At 39.4% G+C, this 6,638-nt stretch overlaps 1 pseudogene; it reads right to left on the reverse strand.

Annotated features, from left to right (window-relative positions):
* Positions 1 to 4,385: 4,385 nt before the first annotated feature.
* On the reverse strand, positions 4,386 to 4,485 carry LOC127133403 (uncharacterized; annotated as a pseudogene).
* Between the last annotated feature and the right edge of the window lie 2,153 nt (positions 4,486 to 6,638).

Below are 6,638 nucleotides of genomic sequence, written 5' to 3' on the forward strand. Positions count from 1 at the left end.
GGAAATTAACAAAGTGGTATGAACCAGCATATATTGTCTTAGTCGGCGAGCAGCCCATGCCAAAGCGCGGCAAGTTTTCTCGAGCAGTGAATATCTTGTTTCACAGTCGGTAAACTTTTTGCTAAGGTAGTAAATTGCATGCTCTTTTCGACCAGACTCGTCATGCTGCCCCAATACACACCCCATAGACCCCTCGAGGACTGTCAAGTACAGGATTAACGGTCGCCCCTCCACAGAAGGCATCAGAATCGGAGGCTCCTGCAAATATTCTTTTATTTTTTCAAATGCCACTTGGCAATCATCATTCCACCTGACCGTTTGATCTTTTCTCAGCAACTTGAATATGGGTTCACACGTGGCTGTTAGATGAGATATGAACCGTGAAATGTAGTTCAATCTACCTAAGAAACCACGAACCTCCTTTTCTGTTCTCGGTTCAGGCATTTCTTGTATCGCTTTCACTTTAGCAGGATAACCCTCAATTCCTCTTTCACTCACAATAAACCCTAGCAATTCACCGGACCACACTCAGAAAGTGCACTTATTCGGATTCAACCTCAATTTGAATTGTCTCAACCGATCAAACAACTTGGCCAAGTCTACCAGATGCCCCTCTTCTGTTTGGGACTTTGCTATCATGTCATCAACATATCATTCAATCTCATGATGAATCATATCATGAAACAGAGTCACCATAGCTCTTTGATACGTGGCACCGGCGTTCTTGAGACCGAATGGCATCACCTTATAACAAAAAGTGCCCTATGGTGTGATGAACGTTGTTTTCTCCATATCATCTGGCGACATTTTAATTTGATTATAGCCAGAAAATCCATCCATGAAGGAAAACACCGAGAATTGAGTTGTATTATCTACCAACACATCGATGTGAGGTAATGGGAAATCATCTTTCGGGCTAGCTATGTTCAAATCCCGGTAGTCCACACACATCCTCACCTTTCCATCCTTCTTCGGCACCGGCACAATGTTCGCGACCCAAGGCGGATAATTAGTGACAGCTAGGAAACCAGCATCCAACTGCTTTTGCACCTCCTCTTTGATTTTCATGGCCATCTCGGGTCAAGTTCTGCGCAACTTCGGCTTCACTGGAGGACAGTCTTCTCTCAATGGCAACCTGTGCACAACGATATTGGTATCCAACCCTAGCATATCTTGATAAGACCAGGCGAAGATATCAACATACTCTTTCAACAGTGCTACCATTCTGCTCTTGACATTTACCTCCAAAGCATCCCCGATTTTCACTTCCTTTATGACCTCCTCGGTGCCCAGATTAACAACCTCAACTTGCTCCTCGTGCGGTTGAATCACCTTCTCCTCTTGTTTCAACAACCTGGCTAATTCTTCTGGCAGTTCATAATCTTCTTCTTCTTCTTCTTCGGCATGATAGATCGGATTATCGAAGTCATATGAGGGTGTAAAAGGATTGTTATCAATGAGATCCGGAGAATGATCGCATCTGCATGAATGTTGATTCATGCATTGCTTTAGATCCGGAACGAGACAAATTGAAAGAAAGAAAAAATGAAAATAACCATTGCCATTTTTTATTTTATTTTTATTAAACTGCAAAAATAAATTAAAAACAGGGAACACCGCTTTTAATGTGAAAACTTCCGTTTATTGTTGATGCAAATATTGCAAAATGAAACACATGATGTGGCCCTTACAATGAACCATTACGTTTCAGGCAAAACGTATGGCTTTCATGCAAATAGAATTAAAAACAGAAATATTACTCTTCACGTAGAGTGACGGTGATGATCTTTTCGGCCTTCCAGTTCTGGATCTCCATCCTTGGTACGCACAGTTTTATCCACGAGTCAAGCTCGCAGTCACTGTCGATCTCTTCACCCACCGCACAGACGTGATCTGGATCTAGCATTCCAGCACTGGTGAACGTGAATGATTGACGACGTCCTCTATTCTGTCCAGACGAACCTTGGCCCGACTGATAACCAATCCCAGACCTGTCCTCTTTCGTCGCAGTGTCTATCATTCTTCCCCAACCTGGGGCCTCTCCACTCTTCACTACTGATAACATGAAACTATACCACATTTTTGGACTCGATTTAATTATATTATATTATTATTTGATTCGATTTATTTCATTTTATTCGATATTACTTGGTATTTTCCTTCTATTTATTTTAGACAACACTATTTGAAGCATACGTGAAAAACAAAGAAAAGGAGGTGCAAAAAGTATGAAAATCAATTCCACAAAGCCCAACCCAAAATTGCCTAAAGCGTTGAAGCTGTGACGAGCGCCACGCATGGTGTGACGAGCGTCACGCCCTGCTACCTTGTGTTACGAGCGTAACACATGGTGTGACGAACGTCACACTCCACTCCTATATTTTTGGCTTTTGACGCGCAACAGAGGCACGTTGAGCCTATTCTTCCGTTTGACTCGTTGAAGCGTGAAGGTAACCTACTTAAAAGAGGAAACGGTTACAAATGGGAGTAATATAAATAGGATCCAACCCTGCAACTCTCAGGCTCTCAATTTTCCAGATTTCAGCACTGCATTTATTTTACTACCTCTTTAATTTTTTTTCCAGTACTTTTCTTTCCTAGCAATTTTATTTTCTTTTCTTTGCCAGTCAATCTCTCAAGCATTCAATTAATTTTCTCACAATACTTTCTACACCGGAAACTATTGTGTAATTTTTACTAGGTCTAACCTTACGTTAGATCATAGTATTTTATTCCTTCGCTTTAAATTTTCCTGTCCGATTGAAGATTGCAAGAACAAATCCAACCGGTCTGTGGTGGAGTGTTCAAGATTCCTATTAATTTTTCAGGTTCTTTAATTTATTGTTTTAATTTATATATGCCATGCACTGCTATTTATTTATATTGTTTGCCTGATATGGTTTTATTTAAGCATGATAATTGTTTAGACCTGTTTAGTATGTCCGGCTAATTAATTTAGATATCGGTATGTAAAGTAAGCGGAATAAGGAATCAAAACTAAGTTGGTTAAATTTTATTTAAAATTAAAGTCACTCTTTTTATGGTCTCAATTTACAGGGTTTATTACCAAAGTTTTTGTACGAAAGTAAAAGACATAAAGAAGTTAAAATCAATAGAACGAAAGTTTGAGCTTTTAACTGGACAGTGTAAATTGGACATTAATTCTAAATCAGGGCGAAAACAATTTTTAGAGTTAATTAAATTCTAATCTTTTTCAAAAAGTATTTTTAAAGGTTAAATGTGAGGACGAGAGTTAAGCATTTAAGTTTTATTATATAATCTAAGTCAACAGAGCGAGAGTTTGAGACGAGGGTGTTTAAACGGTTAGTATTTTCTTAAAAAGAGTTTCTATAGATTCTATTGTTTTCAAAGAGTGGTTTTGGACTTAACTAATAAGTGACAGCTACGTTAATATAAAGTCATAGTCTATTCAACAGAGCGAGAGTTTGAGAAAAGGCTTTTAATCAATAGTGTCTACTGAAAAGATTTATTTTAAAAACCAAGAAACCAACGAAGATTTGATTCCCTCATTACGACGAACTACATACCGATATCCGCTTAATTGATATTTAATTTAGATCTAATTTTAGTTTTACTATTCCCCCTAATCAACAAAATATCATCCGCCTTAGCTTTACGAAGTGACCTTAGAAAACGGTATATCGATTCATAAGTCCCTGTGGGATCGATATCTTTTATTACTACGCGATTAGACTGTGCACTTGCAGTCAATACCCCAATAGACTCATAAAGTCGCGATCAAGTTTTTGGCGCCGTTGCCGGAGACTTTTATTTAGTCGATATCGTAACTCTTCTGTTACGCTGTAGAGACTAAGGCAATTTTTATTTTTCCTTTTGTCATTCGTTGATTTGTATGCCACACACTCGCTCACAAGGCGAACCGTATTACTTACGAATCAACGACGTTGAACGATATCTCCGTGTCTTACAACGAATTCGGGAGTATCGTGCTGCAAACAATCTTCCTCCGATCGAAATTCCTGATCTCAAAAATCTTCTTCCTTCACCGATACCCGAGATGGCAGAACCAGCTCGTGCCCTTCGAGATTACGCAGCTCCATCACAAGATGAGCCGCATTCGAGTATTGCTCCACCCGCAATCGAAGCAAACAACTTCGAACTTAAACCTTCACTGTTGCAGGCAGTACAACAGAACCAATTTTCTGGAAATCCTACCGAGGATCCAAACCTTTATTTATCCGTATTTGTCCAATACGCTGATACTGTTAAAGCTAATGGTGTCACTTCAGAGGCAATTCTACTTCGTCTCTTTCCTTTCTCGTTAAGAGATAGCGCTAGAAGATAGCTTCAGTCTCTTCCTTCCAATTCAGTCACCACATGGAATGAATTGAAGAAAGTTTTCCTTGCCCAGATAAATGGATTTAAACAGAAAGATAATGAGTCTCTCTTCGAAGCATGGGAAAGATACAAAGACATGATGAGACTTTGCCCACACCATGGTTTAGAAGACTGGCTAGTAATTCACACCTTTTATAATGGTCTCTTGTACAACACAAGATTAACCATAGATGCCGCCGCAGGTGGTGCACTAATGAACAAACCTTACGCTGATGCTTATCAACTTATTGAGAGCATGGCCCAAAACCATTATCAATGGGGAAGCGAACGAACAATGGTGGAAAAACCTCAAATAAAAACTGGCATGTACGAGATAAGTAGCCTTGATCATGTTAATGCAAAAGTGGAAGCTCTTGCCCAGAAAATTGAAAGTTTAAATGTATCACCTCCAACCACCATGGTTGCCGTAACTCAAAATTGCGAAGTCTGCGGAATTCAAGGTCACACTCCTACAGATTGTCAACTCCTAACAAGAATCCAAGCAGAGCAGGTGAACTATGCTCAAGGAAACCCCTACTCGCATACCTATAACTCAAACTGGAAGAACCATCCTAATTTTTCATATAAGAGTAACAATGCTTTATACGCACCAGGACAGGCTCCCAGTCAAACCCCAACTATACCTCCTGGATATCAAAAGCCAACCCCATCTATACCAAACAATAATGTTCCTAGAAAGTCCAATTTGGAAATCATGATGGAGAACTTCATAGCTTCTCAACAGCAAACCAATAAAGATTTCTTAAACCAGAATGTACACACTAGCGAACAAATTAAACATCTAGCAAGTAAAGTAGATGCCCTGGCTACCCATAACAAAATGCTGGAAACACAAATCTCACAAGTAGCTCAACAACAAGCGCCTACTGCTGCCCCAACTGGTACCTTTCCTGGACAGCCCCAACCTAATCCGAAAACCCACGCTCATGCAATTATATTAAGAAGTGGAACGGAACTGGAAGGACCATCTGACCCAAGGATTGAGAACCAAAACTCTAAAAAGTCAACTGAGGAAGAAAGTAAACCTAAGGAAACGGAAGAGTGTAATAAGGAAACCGTCGAAAACAAAGAACCTTATGTACCTCCGCCACCTTACAAACCACCTATCCCTTATCCTCATAGGCTAGTTAAAACCAAAGACGCGGGCCAATTTAAAAAATTTGTTGACCTACTGAAACAATTAAATGTCACCATTCCTTTTACAGAAGCTATTACACAGATGCCTTCATACGCTAAATTCTTAAAAGAATATCTATCTAATAAAAGGAAACTTGAAGAAAGCGAAACTGTTACACACACTGTTGAGTGTAGCGCAATAATCCAGAATATGCCTCCTAAACTTAAAGACCCTGGTAGTTTCTCTATACCCTGTCATATAGGAAAATTTGTCATAGACAAAGCCTTATGCGATTTAGGAGTCGGTATCAGTGTTATGCCCTTGTCCATATGCAAAAGACTTGAAATGGAAGAATTAAGACCAACTAAAATGTCTGTGCAATTAGCAGATCATTCCGTTAGATATCCTGTAGGAATTCTCGAAAACGTTCCCGTGCGCATAGGTCAATTCTACATTTCCACCGATTTTATAATTATGGACATAAGAGAAGATGAAGTCACACCAATTATACTAGGAAGACCCTTCTTAGCAACAGCCGGTGTTATCATAGACGTAAAACGAGGACGACTCACTTTCGAAGTAGGAGAAGAGAAAATTGAGTTCATTCTTTCCAAATTTTTGAAAGCACCTGCAATAGAAGACACATGCTACTTCATGGATATCATAGATGAATGCATAAAAGAAACAGAATTAGAAAATGACGATTTACCCGACTATCGTATAGAAGACAGACCGAATCAATGTTTAGCAATGACATTAGATCCTACGCAATGCCTTAAGAAACCAAACCTCGACCTGAAAACACTTCCCAAAAATCTGAGATATGAATTCCTAGACTTAGAACTTGAACGACCCGTAATAGTAAACGCAGACCTAGGAAGACTTGAAACCGAAAAACTCTTACATATCTTAAGAAAGTATCCAACCGCACTAGGATACAACATCACCGATCTCAAAGGGATAAGTCCTTCTATTTGTATGCACCACATCATGCTAGAAGAAGACTGTAAAACTTCTAGGGAACATCAGAGGAGACTAAACCCGATCCTGAGTGAGGTAGTGAAGAAGGAAGTAACGAAGTTATTATAGGCAGGTATTATATATCCTATATCCAATATCAAATGGGTTAGTCCTGTACACG

Source organism: Lathyrus oleraceus, chromosome 3, assembly GCF_024323335.1.
Source record: "Lathyrus oleraceus cultivar Zhongwan6 chromosome 3, CAAS_Psat_ZW6_1.0, whole genome shotgun sequence".
Taxonomy (NCBI): domain Eukaryota; kingdom Viridiplantae; phylum Streptophyta; class Magnoliopsida; order Fabales; family Fabaceae; genus Lathyrus; species Lathyrus oleraceus.